The following is a 22,473-nucleotide window of genomic DNA, read 5'->3' as shown; positions in this document are numbered from 1 at the left end:
AATGGTATTCCATTTATTCCTTCAAGGGGAGTTGGCAGGTCCGATCATCTGATCAGAGAAGAAATCTCCCCCGATTTGGAGAAAGACTTCAAAATCGTACGCAACAGACTCTAGCTTCCATTCATTTAAACTCTGAGAGCCCAGACGTCGAGGAGTTCAAAGCTAAAGTGTGTTCTTCTCTACCTTAAGTTTTCACATTGTCCCCCGCCCTCCCTCCCCCCCAGACTCTGCTAGTCGGTACTTTGTGGTGCGTCGAAAACGAATTTTTCTAAATCGGGCTGTCGGCTGCAGAGGGAATCTCACTGTTACCTTAATGAGTGACTGATTTTTCTTTCCAAACAGATTCAGAGATGGTTAGGGAAAGGGGAACCTCAAGGACTGCGCCTTTCCCAGAGACGTTCTGTCCCGCGTGGGTGTGTGAAGCAGCGCCATTCCCGCGTTGTGTCCCGCGTGGGTGTGGGAAGTTGTCGCAAGGACAGGTGGAGAAGCCTTTCCCCAAACTCCCTGGCGAAGGGAAGGAGATGGAGTGGGGAAGGTGCCTCATTTTGCAACCTGTCCAGAAAGAAGGGCCTTGGGCCATGAAATCTCCATCCCCGGGCCCCGGGAGGATCCGAGAGGGTGGGCTGGAGCCTCAGAGAACCAGCTTATGAATGTACTAGGCTTGTCGCTGCCCAATTTGTCCCTACGAGGCCCCAATGAATGGGTGGCTTTCCAGTCTCCTCGGGGGAGGCTACTACTACTACTAATGGTCTCTGTTAAGCGCTTACTATGTGGCCAGCACTGTTCTAAACACCAGGGTAGATACAAGGTAATCAGGTTGTCCCACGTGGGACTCAGTCTTAATCCCCATTTTACGGATGAGGTTACTGAGGCACAGAGAAGTTAAGTGCCTTGTCCAAGGTCACACAGCAGACAAGTAGCGGAGCTGGGATCAAAACCCAGGTCCGCCCAAGCCCGTGCTCCTTTCGCTAAACCACGCTGTTTCTTTGTAACCCTCCTCCTCAGTTCGTTGAGGGAGACCCCCCCCCCCCAATCTCCTTCCTCTCCTGGGTGCTTGTCCCCCCGACCCACGACCCAGTCCTGCGGGGCCGGGAGTTGGAGGTTTCACTCGCTCGCTAACTCTGCGAACTGCCTTTTTCCCGTGGCCCCACTTCTCCCCCTCCGCCCCTCCCCAGCCCCCAACCCCGCAACAAATTGACTTCCAACTCTTTGAGGGCCGGAAGTGTGACTGCTTAACTCTTGCACTTTACCAAGCGCTCTGCAGAGAGGAAGCGCTCGATAAATGCTTTTATTGAGGGGAGGGGTCGTGCATGATACTGGGATATGATGGGGTGGGTGGCCGGGGTGGCCGCTCAGGGGGCCCTTGAATGCGACAGAAAATTCTGCTCTGAGGGGCGGAGGAGACGGCCGCGACAGTCCTTCCCCTTCATCTTTTTCCCCTTGCCTAAAGACCCTCATTTAAAGCCCTTCCCTCGGAAACAGAACTGGGCCTGGACCAGAGGTCCTCCCACCTCCCGATCAAGTTGACTCATTTAAAGAGCCACTCGTTAAAGAGCCTAACGGGGCGCGTTGTAGTGAAGGGAGGGTTGGAGACCGCTTTTGGAGAGTCTGTGCCACCTCCGATTTCAGGAGGCAGGTGCATCGACTTAGGAGAGGGCTAAGATCGGCAGAACAATGGTATTAAGTGCTTACTATGTGCCAAGCATGGTCTACTTGGCATTTCTCCCTGGACCGGTGCGAGGCGCGGAGTAACGGCTGATCTGTCTTCCCTTGGGAAAACGCGGGGTGGGAGTGGGGTGCGGACATGTAGGGAGCCTCACCTTTGACCCCTGTCGGGAGGCGCCCTTGGGGGCCAGAAGTCAGGACACCGAGACCCCCGACACGCCCCGTTTGAAGCACAAAGGACGAAAACCTGGCATCTAGTCTCCAGACTGCAAGCTGGTTGTGGTTAGGGAATAATGATAGCATTTGTTTAGCGCTTACTATGTGCCAAGCACTGTTCTAAGCGCCGGGGGGGGGGGGGGGATACAAGGTAATCAGGTTGTCCCACGTGGGGCTCCCAGTCTTAATCCCCAATTTACAGATGAGGGAACTGAGGCCCAGAGAAATTAAGTGACTTGCCCAAAGCCACGCAGCTAAGTGGCGGAGCTGGATTTAGAACCCATGACCTTCGACTCCCAAGCCCCTGCTCTTTCCACTGAGCCAGGTGTTTATTGTTGTAGTGTATTATTAATAATCGTATTGTGTGCAAAGCACTTTACCAAGCACTTGGGGGAGTCCAGTATAACACCAACCACACTCCCTGCACACAGCAGGCTCATAGTCTAGAGGGGGAGACAGGCTTTACTATAAATAAATAAAATACCTAAATTGCAGATATATACAGATGTATACAAAGCACTTTACCAAGCATTTGGAAGAGCACAGTATCATCAACCACATTCCCTGCCCACAGCAGGCTCATAGTCTAGAGGGGGAGACAGGCTTTACTATAAATAAATAAAATGCATAAATTGCAGATATATACAGACGTATACATATGTGCTGTGGGGAAGGGAGGGACGATGAATGAAGGAGGAAGTATGAGCGGAGCAGAAGGGAGTGGGAGAAGAGGAGAGGAGGGCTCAGTCAGGGAAGGCTTCCTGGAGGAGATGTGCCTTCCTCAAAGCTATGAAGTGGGGGAGAGCAATTATCTGTCTGATAGGAGGGAGGAAGGGCGTTCCAGGCCAGATAAGCAGAATGTGGGCGAGAGGTCGGGGGGAGATGAACGAGATGGAGGGGCAGTGAGAAGATCAGCACCAGAGGAACGAAGTGTGCGGGCTGAGTTGGAGGAGGAGAATAACGAGGTGAGGTGGTGTAAATAATGTTAATGTTGGTATTTGTTAAGCGCTTACTATGTGCAGCGCACTGTTCTAAGCGCTGGGGTAGATATAGCTAATCGGGTCGTCCCACGAGGGGCTCACAGTCTTTCTCCCCATTTTACAGATGAGGTAACTGAGGCCCAGAGAAGTTAAGTGACTTGCCCACAGTCACACAGCTGACAAGTGGCAGAGCCGGGATGCGAACCCATGACATCTGACTCCCAAGCCCCTGCTCTTTTCACTGAGCCACGCTGCAGCGCTTGGTACAGAGCTCTGCACACAGTAAGCGCTTAATAAACACGATTGAATAGTCTAGTTTGATTAGGACGGCAGCAACATGATCCTCCAGGTAAATCAAGCGAAGTGCGAGCGCAGCTCTGCCCCGAGCGCCGGTCGCTATCCTTGAGACACATTCATTCAATCGTATTTATTGAGCGCCTACTGTGCGTAGACCACTGTACTAAGAGTTTGGAAAGTACACTTCGGCAACAGAGACCATCCCTATCCAACAACGGACTACACATCCATCTTGGGGGCGACGAGGAGGTTTGCTGGGGAAAGGCTTGGCTTCTTATTCTAATTCCCCCCTCCTAGACTCTGAGCCTGTTGAGAGAGGGAATTATCTCTTGCTGAAGCGTACTTTCCAAACGCTTAGTACAGTGCTCTGCACACAGTAAGAGCTCAGTAAATACGATTGAAAGAATGAATGAATTCTTGAAGCCTCCGGAGGCAGGAGACACGCCACATTTCCCCCCTTGCCCTCCGCCATTCCCTCCTCTCTCCTCCTCCTCCCCTTGCCCGGGCTGTGCCATCCCACACTTCCCTATCGTCTCCATCCCATGGTCTCCATCCCGTGTCTGTCTCAGGGTTCAATTGCTCGGAGTGAAAGAAAACCCACCGAGGTGTGGCCTAGTCGTAGGCATGTGTCACATTCTGTGTGGGGGCTGCGGGGGCAGGCAGGAGGCAGGATTCATTCATTCAGTCGTATTTATTGAGTGCTTACCGTGTGCGGAGCACTGTACTAAGCGCTTGGAAAGTACAATTCACCAATAAAGAGACAATCCCTGCCCACAACGGGTTTACGGGGCGGGGGTGGGAGGGGAGCTGTGCAAAGTAAAGGGTAGGGTGGAGGGGGCAGAGAGGAGCTGAGAGTAGGGGGCTGGGAGGGAAAGGATGGAAGCTGGGGGAGGAGTATGATGGGATGAGGCTGGAAAAGGGTGGGATGCAAGGAGGCGACTGCGATCGAATCTGTGGCAGCCTTGGAATTGAAAGTTCCTCTTTCTCCCTCCTCCTTCTCATCCTCCTCCTTCTCATCTTCCTCCTCCTCCTCCTCCTCCTCTTCATCCCCCTTCTGCTTCTCCTCCTCTTCCTCCCTCTCTCGTTCTCCCTTTTCCCCGCCACCCCCTGTATTTCCCACCGAAGCCTGGGCTCGGCCGGAGAAGGAAGTGGCATCCAACACCTCTCCAGGTGGGCGAGGAGTGAGCAGTAATAATAATAATAATAATAATAATAATGTGGTATTTGTTAATCACTTACTATGTGCCAAGCACTGTTCTAAGCGCTGGGGTTCTTTTAACAGTACAGGGCTCAGTACAGTGCTCTGCACACAGTAAGCCCGCGTTCTTTTAACTAAGCCAGTAGCCCCAAGGGCACTCATGAGAGCCAGTCACAAGTGCCAGCCCCAGGTGCCCTGCTCCTGTGGCTTCCTGCAAGGGAGATGAATGAAAGCTTTGCCGTTGGAACCCTGTCTGCAGCCACTGACCGGGACTCTAGAGTCAAAGGATGTGGGTTCTAATCCCGGTTCCTCCACTTGTCTGCTGGGTGACCTTGGACAAGTCACTTAACTTTTCTGTGTCTCCGTTACCTCATCTGTAAAATGGGGATTAAGACTGTGAGCCCCACGTGGGACAACCTGATTACCTCGTAACTCCCCCAGCATTTAGAACAGTGCTTGGCACATAGAAAGTGCTTAACAACTACCATTATCATCATCATCATTGTTATTATTATTATTATTATTATTATTAAACCGGCATCATTTCCTCTTTTGGCATTTGGCCCCCAGTGGAACAGGGCCCCGGCTCGCCGATCCGAGGAACCTTTTCAAGCAGTGGGAACAGAGAGGCAGCAGGGCCTAGTGGGACGAGCATGGGTGGCATTCAGAGGATCTGGGTTTCTAACCCGGATCTGCTATTTACTTGATGTGTGACCCTGGGTAAACACTTAACATAATAAGAATTATGGTATTTTGTTAAGCACTTACTACGAGACAGGCACTGTACGAAGCGCTGGAGTGGTTACAAGCGAATTAGGTTGGACCCAGTCCCGGTCCCACACGGGGCTCACAGTCTCCGTCCCCATTTTAAAGATAAGGTAATTGAGGCACAGAGAAGCGAAGTGACCTGCCCGAAGTGACAAAACAGACAAGTGGGGGAGGCGTGACTTCTCTGTGCCTCAGTTTTCTCATCCGAAAAATGGGGATTAAATACCTGTGAGCCCCATGTGGACAGGGATTGTGTCCAGGTGGATTTTCCTGTATCTAACTTGGCACTTAACTCAGTGCTTGGCACTTAGTAAGCATTTAAATGGCACTACTATTGTTCTTATTACTGGGACCCACCTCTGCCCGGCCCTGCGGAAGTCCGGACCGTGGACTGAGCCAGCTTCTCCAGGCCTTGGGCCGACCTTCCAGAGTCTGGGAGTGGCGACGGAGTCCTTCTGGGGTAGAGGTTGAGGGGGAAGTAGGAGGTGATGGGTGAGCCTCGGTCCTGAGAATTCAGGTCCTGACACCCAGAACCCGATCGATTATAATTCCAGCGGTTTGCTAAGGGCTAGTCGTCTTCCTCCCGGGGCTTGGGTTGCTCGGGATGCTACAAACGAGGAGGTGGCAGGGATGCAGCACAAGAAGGTCGTGGGTTCTAATCCTGGCTCTGCCACTTGTCTGTTGTGTGACCTTGGGAAAGTCTCTTCACTTCTCTGTGCCTCAGTTACCTCATCTGTAAGATGGGGATTGTGACTGTGAGCCCCACCTGGGACAGGGACTGTGTCCAACCTGATTTGCTTGGAACCACCCCAGTGCTTAGAACGATGCCTGGCACATAGTCAGCTCCCAACAAATACCATTGTTATTATTATTATTATTATTATTATTACTGCAACGTGCACACATAGGCTTTTTACAGAGCTGGAACGAATGACTCTTTATGGCCAGTACCTAAGCGCCTTGACCCACCTGCTGGGTGCCCGAGGGCCGGTTCGGTGTCACCCACCAGAGCCGGAACCGAATCTCCCCCCTCCCAGCCGGGTCCCGGCCTCAGTTCTCGCATCTCCTGTGGCCCGAAGTCCAATTCCACGCGTTGATACTTGTCTCCTGACTTGCCCAGGGACCACCCCTTCTCTCTCGGAGGCCTGGACCTCCAAATCGGTCAATCCTTCAGGAGCTTGGTCAAGGGAGAAGAATAGGGCGTGGCTTAGTGGAAATAGCACGGGCTTGGAAGTCAGAGGTCGTGGGTTCTAATCCCGGCTCCTCCACCTGTCAGCTGTGTGACTTTGGGCCAGCCGCTTCACTTGTCTGTGCCTCAGTGATCTCATCTGTAAAATGGGGATTAAAACTGTGAGTCCCACGTGGGACAACCCGATCACCTCGTATCTACCCCGGCGCTTAGAACAGTGCTTGGCACATAGTAAGCCCTTAACAGATACCATTATTATTATTACTATTCTTGGGAGAGAGAGAGACGAACAGGGAAAAAAGAAGTGCGAGAGAAGGCAGGTGGAAAGACATCAGTGTCACTGCGTGTGTTCAAAACCCAGCCGGACCGACCGGCCTTCCCACGACTCGCACCGGAGCAGGTCGCCGAAGGTGGGGCGGGGCGAGATCGGGAGAGGACAGACAGGGCGGTGCGGGCCTGTGCGGGGCGGGGAGACCGGGGCAGGACAGGGACACCGGGAGAGGACAGGACTGTGTGGGCCGGGGACAGCGGGAGAGGACAGGACTGTGCGGGACGGGGACACCGGGAAAGGACAGGACTGTGCGGGACGGGGAGACCGGGAGAGGACAGGACTGTGCGGGACGGGGAGACCGGGAGAGGACAGGACTGTGCGGGGCGGGGAGACCGGGATAGGGCAGGACTGTGCGGGACGGGGACACCGGGAAAGGACAGGACTGTGCGGGACGGGGAGACCGGGAGAGGACAGGACTGTGCGGGGCGGGGAGACCGGGATAGGACAGGACTGTGCGGGATGGGGAGAGCAGGAGAGGACAGGACTGTGCGGGACGGGGAGAGCGGGAGAGGACAGGACTGTGCGGGACGGGGAGACCGGGAAAGGACAGGACTGTGCGGGACGGGGAGACCGGGAGAGGACAGGACTGTGCGGGACGGGAAGACCGGGAAAGGACAGGACTGTGCGGGACGGGGAGACCGGGAGAGGACAGGACTGTGCGGGACGGGGAGACCGGGAAAGGACAGGACTGTGAGGGACGGGGAGACCTGGAGAGGACAGGACTGTGCGGGGCAGAGAGACCGGGAAAGGAAAGGACTGTGCGGGATGGGGAGACCTGGAGAGGACAGGACTGTGCGGGGCAGAGAGACCGCGAGAGGCCAATGCGGGGCGGGGAGAGCGGGAGAAGAGGGGAGGTGAGGGGTGGGTGGTGGGGGGTAGGCCCTCCCCGCTCCCCGCCCCCGTCCCCCAGGATCCGCCCCGCCTCCGGGGCCCCATTGGCCGAGTCCCTGGTAAAATGCGCGGGGGCGGCGGAGGGATCGAGCTGGTTTGCGGGACGAGGGGAAGGGGGTGGGGTTCCGCATCACCTTGGGCGGGAAAGGGACGCACTCGCAGAGGGGCGAGATCGGAGGCGGCGAGAGCCGGGGACCCGGCGGGACACAGAGCCCACCGGCCCCACCAGCCCCAGGATCCCCACCATCCCCACCATCCCCAGGCTTCCCCGGATCTCCACCATCCCCATCATCCCCGGATTCCCAGGCTCCCCACCATCCCCACCATCCCACCACCCCAGGCAACTCCCCTCCTCAAAAACCTCCAGTGGTTGCTTATCCACCTCCGTATCAAACAATAACTCCCCACTCTTGGTTTCAAAGCTGTCCATCCCCTGGCCCCCTCTTCCCTCCCTTCCCTCCTCTCCTCCTCCGTCGCAGCCCACGCAATCTGTTCCTCTGCCGCTACTCACCTCCTCGCTGGGCCTACATCTCACCTGATCCGCCGTCCATCCCGGCCCACGTCCTACCTCCCTCCTCACACCCACCGAACTAGCTCTCTTCGGCTCTTCAAAGCCCTACCGAAGGCTCACCTCCTCCAGAAGGCCTTCCCAGACTGAGCCCTCCCTTTCCCTCTGTTCCTCCTCCCCTCCCATCGCCCCTACTCCCTCCCCCTGCTCTACCCCCTTCCCCTCCCCACAGCACCTGCATGTATTTGTACATATTATTTATCACTCTATTTTAGTAATGATGTGCATATATCTGTGATTCTATTTATCTATTTTGATGATACTGATGCCTGACTACTTGTTTTGTTTTGCCGACTGTCTCTCCCTTTTAGACTGTGAGCCCCTTGTTGGGCAGGGATTGTCTCTATCTGTTGCCGAATTGTACATTCCAAACGCTTAGTACAGTGCTCTGCACACAGTAAGCGCTCAATAAATACGACTGCCTGACTGATTCAGGTGCTCCTGTCTCCACTGCTCTCAGAACAAAAGCTGTGGCATCTACTGGGCAGACAGATTGTTCTCCCTCTCCTTCCTTACCTCTGCCACCACCACTGCTTTGAACCAACAGTAGCCCTGCAACGTAGGCAAGATAGCATGTGCCAAAGTTTGGGTGCTCGCTCAGTCCGGCAATCGGGCAGGCAGGAGTTTCCCCACTCCTGCCTGCCGGACCGAGTGAGGAAACACAAGAGAAACTCACTGGACTTCCCTGGACCAGGGTCCACCAGGGCACCCCTTCCAGTGTCCCTTGGGGATCTAGTTTTTTCAAAGCATTTGCTTTTCTTGCATCCTTGAAGGCCTATTTTAAGGTTTTTACAAAAGAGAGAAAAATTAACACATGGCAAGTGGATCGGTGAAAAACCCAAATTTCTATTTTTTTCACATCTAGCAGTAATTTCCTTGCAGAAATCTTCTCTTTTTTTTTTTTTCAGAATTTTCTAAATGAAGCAGTAGGTTCCCCGTGACATTCATATTTTTATTTTCTCAGCCTCATTTTGCTCTTTCAGTGTATAAGCTTGAAGTGGTTTCCAAAAGAAAAAAAATACTTCCCTCTTACCTGGAAGAGAGAAATTGAATTATGGGGAGAACTCATTGATGTTCACTGCATCTACTGTACTCTCCCAAACATTCACTGAACATGCAATAGGTGCTCAGTGAATGCTGTTGATTTGATTTGAATGAACCATGTTCTTCCTAGGTAAGAAATCCCTGAGAATCACCTGCTGGACTTTGCCAGCTCTTCCAACCCAGTAGGCAGGGATACCCATCCTAAGAATGTCAACTTCTCACTAGATTGTGAGCCCACTCCTTGAAGAGAAGTAGCATGACAAAGTGTCTAGAGCACAGACCTGGGAGTCAGAAGGTCGTGGATTCTAATTCCTGGCTCTGCCACTTGCCTGCTGTGTGACCTCAGGCAAGTCACTTCACTTCTCTGTCCCTCAGCTCATCTGGGGAATGAGGATTGAGACTGTGAGCCCGATGTGGGACAGGAACTGTTCAACCTGATTTGCTTGTATCCACCCCAGTCTCCACCCCAGGGCTTAATACAGTGACTGACATACAGTAAGCACTTAAAAATTACCACAATTATTATTATTATTATTACCAACTCTAAGCTCGTTGTGGGCAGGGAATGTGTCTGTTATTTTGTTATATTGTAGTCTCCCAAGCACTTAGTACAGTGTTCTACATACAGTAAGCACTCAATAGGAATGACTGACTGACTCCTGTTCTGTACTCTCCCAAGTGTTTAATACAGTCCTCTGCACATGTAATAAATACCAGTAATTAATTCTCCTCTTTGCTTTATATAAACAAACCTTTACTTCTCTCAAATCTGTTTCCTTGCCTTCTTGGTATTCTCCCTGTCTCCACAGATGACAAAGTCAGCGCCTTCAAGAAGAAATGTTGAATGCCACTCCTATGGTGACATCTTACCTCTCCTCTAGCTCAGACCAACTTTTCCTTGATCTCCTTCCAAAAATTAATTCCTGGGAAAGTTACTCTAATTCCATGCATAGGGGACAGTGAGGTCCAGTGAAAAAATCATGGGCCTGGGAATTGGGGAATCCAGGTTCTAGTCCTGGCTCCACTACAAACCTGATATGTAACCTTGGGCAAGTCACTTCACTACTTTGTGTCTCAATTAGTAAACTGAAAAATTTATAAATTTATAAAATGGGGAAAAATTGCCAATTATCATTCCCTCTTAGACTCTGAACTCGTGTAGAACAGGATCTGTGTGATCTGATTATTTTGTACCTACCCCAATGCTTGGCACAATAGTAAATGCTTAATAAATACAGCTCATTATTATTATTATTATATAATGAACCTTATTCTTACACCATGATGTGATTCAGTAGTGAAAGGCATAGTTTTACAAATTCAAAAAAAAAAATGAGGAGTGGGAAGCAGGAATTCTCATGTGTATTCTTATATATAAACTAGCAACTACCCTATTTCTAGCTCTCCAAGGAGCTCCAAAACTAATTCGATCATCTTGTTGTCATTTTGAGATGGTCAATTATGTAGACTCCTTAGCACACCATGTGGGATCATAGTTATGGCAATTTGGGCTCAGACCTGAGAATTTGGGGTTCTGTTCATGTCGCTTCTCAAACCTCATACCATTGTCTTCTCCTTTGTTAATCCAGTTCCTTATGGTAAAAGATCTTCCAAGCAACAGTACAAATTGGCATGGGTCCATAAGCAGGCTGAAGGTAAGAAAACTGGGAAAAAAACGTTCAACCTTCAACACTAGGGTGATATTTTTTCAGGTTTCTGTGGTCACTGACATCAGATGTATCAGTTCTTGGTCAGTGGTAAATGGAAAAATAATTAGTCAAGTCTTGTGGACTGATAAAATTTTTGTTGTTGATTGATTTTTTTAAAAAAACAAAACACCTCATCTGCAAGACTGTATTACATGCTGTATTTGGCTTAGTTATGCAAAAGAGAGAGGGTAAAAATAGGTTTATTCATGGGCATGAGACCAGTAGCTGGCTTGAAAGTTAAAATTAGAAAAGTGTTTCTACTAAGGAGTCTAAAGGACCTTAGTGTTCAGAAATGTTCTCTAATTTTTTTCCCTATTGATCTGTTAAAGGTAGTCAGGTGAGATTTGTGGTGGATAACCTTTATCTCTGATTAGTTTCTATTGTTTTCTGGATTATATATTATAGTAACTGGCATATTTTTGACCCCTGTTTTCTACCAAGTTAGATTTAAGGTGGGGAGTGGGTGCTATCTTTCCTGCCATTAGAGATCACACACACTTAATGTGGAAAAATAGAAAGAAAGTTCAAATTTTCTTCTGGATCTGTTCCTATGATTGAGGGAATCTTGCCTTGACTGTACTGGGCGGTTTAAGTGGGTGTGTAGGCAGGGTCAGTGGAATTACTCATCTCAGTGGAGAGCTAATGGCCTGTTGAGTGTTATGCGATTTCCCTCTCCTACTCCCCTATTCCTAACACCTGCTCTCCCCACCATCCCTGCAGGTCAGAAAGAGGAAGGGGTAAGGTCAAAGGTGAAAACCAAGATTTGGGCAGGGGAAGGGGGGAGTGGGGACTGGCTCCTGGATTGATCAGGCCAGGCACAGGGTGTTCTGGCAGTGCTCTTGGTTGGGGTTAGGGGTGGAGGGGGAGGCGGGAGGCATATCCTCCTCATCTATCCCGCCCCTGCTCCCCCACCTCCCATCCCCAAATCCCAGAAGGAGGTTTGTTTTTGGAGCCCTAGGGGCAGCATGGAATCTGCTCATTTGAATCTCCATATTTTTGGTTGCTCTGTCCCCTTCCCAATTCCAAATACCCTGCAGTCCTCCCTCTAGCTCTTTTCACTCCCTGCTTGACGGGTGTCCGTGGCAGCCCTATCTGGGCACATCCCTTGGGGTGAGGGCCCACAGAATTGCTCTGTCACTTGGCCATAGAGTGGATTCCTAATCCCTATCAGACACCTCAATCAACCTGCTGTTGATCAAAGGGGAACAGGCAAGAGAGTGAGGATGGGTCTATGCAAACCATCACTGCTCTCGGAAAAACAACTAAGCTCATTCCCTACTGAGGGTTCAGATAGAGCATTCCTTTCCTGGACCCCGAAAAACAAGGCCGGCCTCAAACCTCAATACCTTAAAACTTGTCCACTGGAGGACTGCACCTGGTAAACTTGAATCTTGTGGCAGGGAAGCAGAATGATATGGTGGGAAGTGTCCAGGCTTGGGAGTCAGAGAACCTGATGTACACTGAATGCCATATAATATTTGGTCTTAATGGAAATTGGACAAAGTTTCACATATCCTAAAGGCTCACCCCTAAACCAAAGTCCTAATCAAATAAGTAGCTAGGAATACTGGGGCAGGTACAAGTTTGGACACAGTCAGTGTCCTAGATGGGGCTCACAGTCTAAATTCCCCTTTTACAGAAGCCACAGAGAAGTAAAAGGACTTGCCCAATGTCACACAGCAGACAATTGGGGGAGCTGGGATTAGAACCCAGACCCATTAACATGAAATATGAGATTAGGAATTACGGTTTGGAAGAAGATAGTCTGACAGCTGGGCTTCGATAAAGTCACTCCACTTTTTTGTGAACTTTTTACTCCAGCATAGCTTCAGTATGGGCTTTTTCCCCCCTTAATGATCAAACAGGATTCCTTTGTATGGTCTTTCAGGATGCACAATTGTTTTGACAGGATGCTGGAGTCTGAAGACCAAATTTTTTTTATTTTTTTTTTAGTTCCTAGGTTATGTATTGGTGCGTTTGACTCCATCCAGATCAGTGACCGAATGGATTCAGTAAACAATTAGTCTCCAGGGCTCTGGAGGACCAATGCCTCTGATCATGGCCACATACTCCTCCTAGTGTTTGCTTATTGCAAAGTCTATCAACTTGGCCGCCACCTCCTTAGTCGGTAGTATTTATTAAGCGCTTTGGGCAAGCCACTGTTCTAAACACTGGGAAAGAATACCTAGGTAGGAAATAGACACGGTTCCTGTCCCTCAGGGGCAGCTCACAGTTTAAAAATAAAATGGGGGATATCGAATCAGTGACATAAAGAAGAGGTGAAACAAAATACGAGGACGGCGTTAGGACAAGAAACAAGGAGCTGTAGGGTACTGTGGCAGGGGTTAGCGGAATTTCAGGTTCCTCACAGCTAAGACAGAAACGGCTGCAGCCTCAGTAATGTGACAGTGGCCTCTGCCACAGTCTTCCTGAGGTTCTTTGACGGTGGTGCCAGGCTGCAGCTACTTTCCTCAATTTCGCCTTGGTAGTAATAGGCAGGCGGACGGAAGCTCTTCGATGATGGGGAGGGGTGGGGGAGACGAGGGCAGGCAGGGGATCCAGGCGAGGCAAAGGAGCAGTTCGGCGGAAGGGGACACCAAGGCCTTTAGGAGCTGTGATGAGGGCTTGCAGGGACACGGACCAGGGGTTCCTATCCCGGGACCACTCATTGGTGGCTTAAATCTATTCTGGCGGCAGTTGGTGCACGGGGCATGTTGGGAGTGGACCCCTTGGGAGCCTTAGGTTAAGTTTGCTTTCTGACAGGTAGAACCTTAGAGACTTTGGGGAAGTTGGGCGCATTTTTAAATTTCCTGATTCATACTGTTCACTTCGGAATATGACCTTCTCCTCCCCTTGACTTTCTCATCACTGTGGACAGCACCACCATCCTTCCTGTCTCCCAAGCCCATGACTTGGTGTTATCTTTGATTCCTCTCTCTCATTCAACCCACGTACTCAATCCATCACTAAATCCTGTTGGTCCCAGTCTCACAAATAGCTAAAATCCACCCTTTTCTCTCCACCCGAACTGCTCCCGTGTTAATACACTCACTCATCGTAACCCACCTGGATTACTGTACCAGTCTCCTAGCTGATCTCCCAGCCCCCTACCTTTCCCCACTGCAGTCCATACTTCACTCTGCTGCCTGGATCATTTTGCTATAAAAACGTTCAGGACATGTCATGTCAGTCCTCAAAACACTCCAGTGGTGGCCCATCCGCAGTTGCCTTTAAAGCACTCCAACACCTTGCCCTCTCCTATCTCTCTTTACTACTCTCCTCTAATGCTAACCTTCTCACTGTGCCTCAGATCTCACCTATCTCACCAGCTTCTGCCTCTGGCCCGGAATGCCCTCCCTCTTCAAATCCAACAGACAATGACTCTCCCCTGCTTCAAAGCCTTATTGAAGGTACATCTTCTCCAGGAGGCCTTCCCTGAATAAGCCACGCTCTTTCCTCTTCTCCCTTTTCCTTCTGTGTAATCCTGAGTTGCTCCCTTTTTTCTTCCCCCACCCCGTCCCACAGCTCTTAGGTAAGTTATTTATATTAATGTCTGTCTCCCCCACCAGACTATAAGCTCATTGTGGGCAGAGAATGTGCCTGTTTACTGTTGTTCTGTACTCTCCCAAGCGCTTTGTACAGTGTTCTGCACATAGTAAGTGCTCAATAAATACAATTGAATGAATGAATATTACGAATGTTTCTTTGGCTAATTTTTAGTTCATTCGTTCCAGAAACTTCATTTAAAATTTTAAATTGCACACCTGATTATTCTCCTGCCTGTAAAACAACAGTGAAAAACCACCACTGATTTAAAGTTACAGACTAGTTGACATTTGCACAATCAGTATTTCAATATGCACATTACTTTAATAGACGCTCAAATATCACTTTAATTCTTTAAAGTACTTCACATTCAGTTAAGAGGCAAATGATCTCTTTATTGAATTAACTCAGGAAAAAAATTCAAGTATAGAAAGACCAAGATCAGCTACCCAAGTTTAGTGTAGTCACAGCAAGAACTCAGAGTTCTTTAATAGCAAGTGTTGAGTTTAGTAATACTAGGGTTGATATGTATTTTACCACCACCAGGCTTGGAAAAGCACCACAGAAAGCATGACATATTACTTGCCCACAAGGAGTTGACACTTCTGTGCTGCTCCTTCTGACTCCTTCTGAAGAGATGTTCGTGCCCCCTGAGAAAAATAATACCTATGTTCAAAAGTGCCAACTAAAACTGAGGCATTCAATCTCCCCCCCCCCCCCCAGGCCGTGTATGAATTTAGTTTGTGTCTTTCACAACTTAATCTCAGAAGACCTTTCTTTTTAGGGTTCATCGAATAAATCACACTGAGTAATCACACTCTCCAGATTATCATGGAGGATAGATTTTAGACACAGTCCAGGCCCTGGAGGAGCCCATAATAAAGGGGTGAGGTAGTGAGGGTCAGGAAATAGGATATGGAGCTATCCCAATTCTCTCACAGGAGTGGGATTTCTTCATTTTGTAGCTCTATGGGAAAATATTTACACTTGAAAATTTGGTCAACCCAGCTCTTCTTACTCAGTGAAGTGACTCTTCCAAACTTAAAAAACAGAGGAGCATACTTGTCATTTTACTGGTGGAATGTAAATGGAGCATGATGTGTGGTTTCAATTCTATTGATACTTCCAGTTGCAGTAAGAAGGAGCTGATTTCTCCTGGGCATTATAGGAAGTCAGTGATTTTTGGCAGAAGCAGCCTGGCCTGCTGAACTGGCATCAACCATTCACTTTCCAGTGGCTTCTTCCCCACTGTTTTCAAACATGCTCATATATCCCCTCTCCTTGTCGCTGCCGGCTCCCTCCAGTAATCACCCCATGTCCCTTATATTCAAGTTCCAAACTTCTTGAGAGATTTATTTATGTCCACTTCTTCTCCTTCAGTTCTCTCCTTGATCCCCTCTAATCTGGTTTTCGCTCCCTTCACTCCATGGAAACAGCCCCCTCTAAGGTATTCTATGAGCAACTCCTCACCAAATCTGATGGCCTTTACTCTATTTCAATCCTCCTAGATCTCTCAGCTGCCTTCGACATTGCGGACCGTGGACCACCTCCTTCTCCTTGAACTTTACCCAACCTTGGCTTCACTGATATTATTCTCTCTTGTTTTTTTTTATGGTACTTGTTAAGCACTTACCATGTGCCAGGAGGCACTGTACTAAACGCTGGGGTAGGTACAAACTAATCAGGTTGGACACAGTCCATGTCCCACATGGGGCTCACAGTCTTAATCCCCATTTTACAGATAAAGTAACTGAGACACAGAGAAGTGAAGTGACTTGCCCAAGGTCACCCAGCAGGTAAGTAGAGGACTGGAGATTAGAACCCAGGTCCTTGTGACTCACAGGCCCGTGCTCTATCCACTAGGCGAAGCTGCTTCCCTTATTAGATGGTGAGCCCTCTAAGGGTCAAGGACCAAATATTAATTTTCAGCACTGTATAGTTTTCTAGTACTTAGTACAGCTCTCTGCAAAAAGTTAACAAATACTAATACTAATACTAATATTTGTTCAGCACTTACTGTGTGTCAAAATTATACTAAATACAGGGGTAATTACAGCAGATCAGTTACAGTTTCTGTCCTACATGTGGCTTACAGTCTTAGAGGGAGAAAGAAGAGGTATTTAATTCCCATTATACAAATAATGAAGCTGAAGCACAGAGAAGTTAAGGGATTTGCCCAAGGTGGCAGAGCTGGGATTAGAACTCAGGTACCCTGACTCAGAACCACACTCTTTCCATTAACAGCCTAGAGGGCAAGGCAAACATTAAAATAAATTATGGATAGGTACATAAGTGCTGTGGGGGTGTGGGTGAGGTAAATATCAAGTGCTTGAAGATCACAGATCCAAGTTTATAGGGAATGCAGAAGAAAGAGGGGGTAGGGTAAATGAGGGCTTTATTGGAGAAGGCTTTTTGGAGGAAATATGATTTTAATAAGGTTGTGAAGGTAGGGAGGGTGATGGTCTGTCATACATGAAGGGGGAGGGGATTCCAGGCCAGGGGCAGGTCATGAAAAAGGAGCTGGTGGGCAATAGATGGGCTGGAGGTATAGTGGGCAGGCTGGCTTTGGAGGAGCAAAGCATGTGGGCAGTCTTGTAGTAGGAAATTAGTGAGATAAGATAGGAGGGGATGAGCTTATTGAGAGCTTTCAAGCCCAGAGCAAGGAGTTTGATGTGGAGCTGGATGGGCCATCACTGGAGGTTTTGAGAACTGAAGAGAAGTGAAGTGAATGTTGTTGTTTTTTTCAGAAAAATGATCCAGACAGAGGAGTGAAGTAGGGACTGGGGTGGGGAGAAACAGGAAGAAGAGAGACGTCAGTGAGGAGGCTGATGCCAGGGCAGGTTACAATATGTGTTTGGATCGGTATCAGTGTTTGGAGAAGAAAAGGCAGATTTTAGTGATGTTGTGAAGGTAGAACCGACAGGATTTGGTAACAGATTGAATATGTGGGTTGAATGAGAGAGATGAGTCGAGGATAATGGCAAGGATAGGGGCTTTTGAGGCAGGGTGGATAGTGGTGTTGCCTACAGTGATGGGAGTCTTGGGGAGGTCAGGGTTTGGGTGGGAAGATGATGAGTTCTGTTTTGGACATGTTAAGTTTGAGGTGCTGTGGGACATCTAAGAAAAGATGTCTTAAAGGCAGGAGGAAATGTGAGACTGTAGAGGAGAGAGGGCAGCGTTGGAGAAGTCGCTTTGGGAATCTTTCCACTTAGAGATGGTAGTTGAAGCCATGGGAGCAAATGAGTTCTCCAAGGGAGTGGTTGTAGAAGAAGAGCAGAGGGGAACCCAGAATTGAGCCTTGAGGGACTCCCACAGTTAGAGGGTGAGAGGCAGAAAGGAGACTGCAAAAAAGACTGAGAAGAAACAGTCAGAGAGGTAGGTTGAGAACCAGGAGAGAGCAGTGTCACTGAAGCCAAAGTTAGATAAGGTTTCCAGGTGAGAGGATGAAGATGGAGTAGAAGCTGTTGATGATGATGATGACGATGGTATATGTCAAGCACATACTATGTTACAAGCACTGTTCTAAGAGCTGGGGTAGATTCAAGGTAATCAGGTTGTCCCACATGGGGCTCACTGTCTGAATCCCCATTTTACAGATGAGGTGAGACACAGAGAAGTCAAGTGACTTGCCCAGAGTCACACAGCTGACAAGTGACGGAGGCCGGATTAGAACCCATGACCTCCGACTCCCAAGCTCATGGTCTTTGTACTAATCCATATAGTAAAAAGCATCTATCCACCGGAAAGCCCCTGTTGATTAGATTTACAGATTTCCAAAGAAAATTAATGAACTATAACTCCTAATTTTTGCCATGTCCACTCACTGGCTCTCACTGAATTCCTGGTTTTGTATTCACTACTGACCAACCTCACTTAGGTTTAGTCTGCAACTGAGTGGATAATGACATTTTTCATCAGTTCCAACAATGTGTATCTAGCTCCTGATCGGTGGGGAACTGATCAGGGCGTGACCGAGCTGGGAGAGAGAGAAAATTCAGGAGGAAGCGTACAAAACATTTGCCATTACTTACTGGTCTCATCACCGTCTCATCACCAGCCAGCTCCAGGATAAAATTTTTCTTTTACCTTTTATCTCTAATAGCACTATTGAATTTTGATGCTAGTATTGCTATCAGCACTCTCTCACCTCCCGATAATGCTGCAAAGTTTACTTTGCCTATTTCAATTTAGCATTAGAATGGCAGGTCTATTTTACATAGATAACAAACTACTTTGTTAACACAAGGGATTTTTTTCTGAATAAGAGATGAAGGATAACTTCCAGAACATATATGAACACACCCAAACATATAATTTAAAATATTTTATTACTATATACATTTACTTTGTTACCTGATGATGTAACAGGAGCTTTTATCACTTTTTAAATATGTTTATATTGTGACGGCAAATTTTTAGGCCTTTGGAAGGTATTGATGTATTTTCGGCCTTATTCTTTTGTTTAACACTTGATTTTCATGGAATCAATTAAAAGCTTCATTCATTCAGTTATATTTATTGAGCCCTTACTATATGCAGAGCACTGTACTAAGCACCTGGAAAGTACAATTTAGCAACAAGTAGAGACAATTCCTACCCAACAAAGGGCTAGCAGTTGTAATTGTATGTCAATAGCTGATCTCATTTTTGGAACTTCAAAACAATAGATCTCTGGGCGAGTGTGAGAAAAGGGGAAGAGATCTGGAGATCCTTGCTGTTAGTCTGGATGGTTGACAGGAGGTAGTTGGGCTAAACTGACCCTTTGAACCTCCATTCCTCTTCAGTTCATCCATCTTTGACCCTGGGAAAATGTGCCTTAGACTAGCTTGGGGCTAGTTGAGGATTTAGCATATTTAGCATCAAGATGTTTTGAACCTATGAAATTCACTTCACAATAAATGGCTTTTCCTTTACTTCAAACACACCTTCCAACTGGCCTGGCCGGGAGGACTAACACTCCATACCTTTTGGTCATCAGTGACTTATTCCCCACTCTCATCTACCTTCAAAAGCCTTATTAAAAGCACGTCTCCTAACACTTTGGTGGCTTGAAAGAAAGCCTGAAGGACTCTTCGTGAAACTAAAACTAATATTTTCTGCCACGCTTGAAAAAAATCCCCCCTCTCCCCCAAAAAAACAATGCAAAGAAATTTAAACATTTCCACTCTTTTTCTTATCGGAGTAAAAACTTGTTCCAGAGGGTACTTCTTAGTGTTATCAAGGGAATAGAGTTATTGTTTGGGAAGAGGGTGGCAGTTTAGGAACCCACAATCTTGGGCTCTTTCCAAGGCATTGTAGCACTACTTTTCAGTGTCTGATTTACTTTAAAGCTTCTTGTTATTGCAGTTTAGAAACAAAATTTATCCCGCACACATCCTGTTTAAAGCAGAATTTTCTCTCCTGTGAGGCAGAGATAAAGAACACCAGAATTTGCATTTTGGTTACCTGTAAAGGGAAACCAATATTGCCAGGTTCTTGAGTTTCTAATCCATCGTCTCCAACGTGTACTAGATTTAGCATAAAAATTGGGTGATACTTCTCCCTTAGGAGAGGACCTCTATTCGAATTCACTTAGAATTTACATTTTTAATGCATGTTTGTGCTTTGAATAATTTGATTGTTTCCCCAGAGGGCCATATTGAATGAAGTTCATGATCCTTTGGGATTTATCATTTCTTTTGAAGGTTAAGCATAGGTAACATGTATGATAGTCATTTAATTAAACTGGTACCTCATGTGTTTTAGAACCTGTTCATTAAAGATAGGCAATATTGATTTGCCCCTCCAGTCTTGTGCAATGTGGATTGTGCAGTGCCTGAACAATCAGCTGCAGGTTGGAGTTCTTTTGGCTCAGCATCTGACAAGCAATAGAACCAGTGTTGGATCCTAGCACATTTCACATAGGCTTTAGATTATTTTTTCCCCAGCCCAGAAATACAGCTCAAGTCATGCTGTGGGAAATAACTTAATGCAGATGCAATTGCTCATTTCCCAGCTGCCACCTCCTGATTCAGGAGGTGAACTTTCACCCGTAGCTTGGAGCAGTAGAAGAGTTGTGGGGTGGAATACCCTGCCCGCTCAGCCTGCTGAAGAGGAGAGACTCTGAGCTGTGGAAATTACACACTTGTGTCTTCACAGCCACCTGGAGAACTTCTGAAGTACCCTACGAGTTAAGCCAAACCATATACATGTCCACTTCTCCTTCTTCCTCTGACCTGTGAAACATTTCAATGTCTGTCCTGTCCTCTACAATGTAAACGCCTTGTGGGCAGGAATTATATCCACTAACTCTATAGTGCTCTTCTAAGCACTCGGTACAGTGCACTGCACAGAGTAGGTGCTCACCAAATACAACTGATTGATTGAAATCTCCAGGGCTCTCCTGGGTCTTTCCTACCATAGAAAAGCAAAATTCCTCCCTGCTCCAGGGTGGCCTAGGACCTCAGGCTTCTTGCAGCATTGCTGCAGTGCAGGAAACAACCTTTTCCAAAAAATATGTCAATCAATCAATCGGTCAATCAATCATTTATTGAGTGCGTACTGTGTGCAGAGCACCGTACTAAGCATTTGGGAGAGTACAGTAAAAAGACTTGGTAGACACATTACCTGCCAACAAGGTGCTTACATTCTGTAAGGGGAGACTGACATTAATATAAAGAAATTAACTGCAGAGATGTATGTAGGTTCTGTGGGGTTGAGGGTGGAGTGAATAAAGAGTATTAATCCAAGTGTGAGGGTGGCATAGATGGGAGTGGGAGAAGAAGAAATGAGGGCTAGTTTGGGGAAGGCCACTTGGAGGAGATGTGCTTTTAATATGGCTTTGAAGGTGGGGAGAGTGATCTGATTGTCAGATATGAAGGAGGAGGGAGTTCCAGGCCAGAGGCAGAATGTGGACAAGGTGACGGCAGTGAGATAGACTAGATCTAGGTACAGTGAGTAGGTTGGCAATTGAGGAGAGAATAATTGCCACAGGGAAATTAGATTGTAAGCTTCTGAGGGTAGGGGTCAGGGTTTTTATTTCTTTTGCATGTTCCCGGACACCTAATACAGTGCTCTCTGCACAACAAGCATTCAGTAAAAGCTGTTTTGAGGATTAATTTATACTCATAACCCATTCTGGGTGAATGTCATAACTCTGAAGGCTCTCTTTTTAGGGTTAGTGTGGCAGATAGGAGGATAGGGAGGAAAAAAAAGATCTTTGGAAGGCAGAGGTGCTTTTCATTTTTTTTTTTTGACAGTTAAGACACTGATCTGGCTGATTGCAATATATTGTACTTAAAATGAGACTCTGGCTTTACTCCTATGTGGCAACCCTGGTCCATTTTATAGTGACCAGCCCCATCAGGAAGGGATGTGCCCAGGGTAGGGGTTTGATGTGTCACAGGAAAGCAGGCAGCTCCGGTGACTGAGTCCTCCTGAATAAAGTGTCCTGGGACATAAGCTCAGGGCAGATTTAGAGGGAAAGTCACCCGCCCAGAGTGTTTGCTGCCTCTGTGTTCCATACTAGAGTTGACTTGGACTCAGCACTGAACAATGCCAAGATCAGGGCACAGCTTGCCCGGCCCCACTTCCTTACCCACCCACCCTAAGCCATGCCCCCTACTCTCTCCTAGCCATACGCAACCCATGGTTGCAATCTGGATGGTGGCTTGGAGCACATAGACCCAGGATTCCCTTTCTCCCTCCATCCTTCTCCCCTCCCCACCAAACATATTTATCTGAAAATTCAATATAACAAGACAGAGAGGAATAAATTATTGTTGCAATTTTCGGTCCTGGGGGTTGCCTGATTTCTTCTTGGCTTGAGCTTGTATTCTGATTTGAGGGGTTGCTTACTAGGGAACACATATCACCCAGAACAGCTGCAAAAAAGGCTAAATATGCATTTACTTGAGACTCAGAATTCTATCAACCCCTCTGGGAATTTTGAGCCCGTGTTGAAAGGAAAAAAGGGCCCTTAAAGAGTGCAAGGCTTCCTGAAAGGCTAGTTGCTGGGTTTGGCTAGTAACCTGTTTTATACACTGTTCCAAGACAGTAGGTGGTTGTAGAATTGCATGGACCCAGGGATGTT

The sequence above is a fragment of the Ornithorhynchus anatinus genome, chromosome 7 (assembly GCF_004115215.2).
Source record: "Ornithorhynchus anatinus isolate Pmale09 chromosome 7, mOrnAna1.pri.v4, whole genome shotgun sequence".
Lineage (NCBI taxonomy): Eukaryota > Metazoa > Chordata > Mammalia > Monotremata > Ornithorhynchidae > Ornithorhynchus > Ornithorhynchus anatinus.
The sequence above is the reverse complement of the archived record's forward strand: the minus strand, read 5'-3'. Positions refer to the sequence as shown.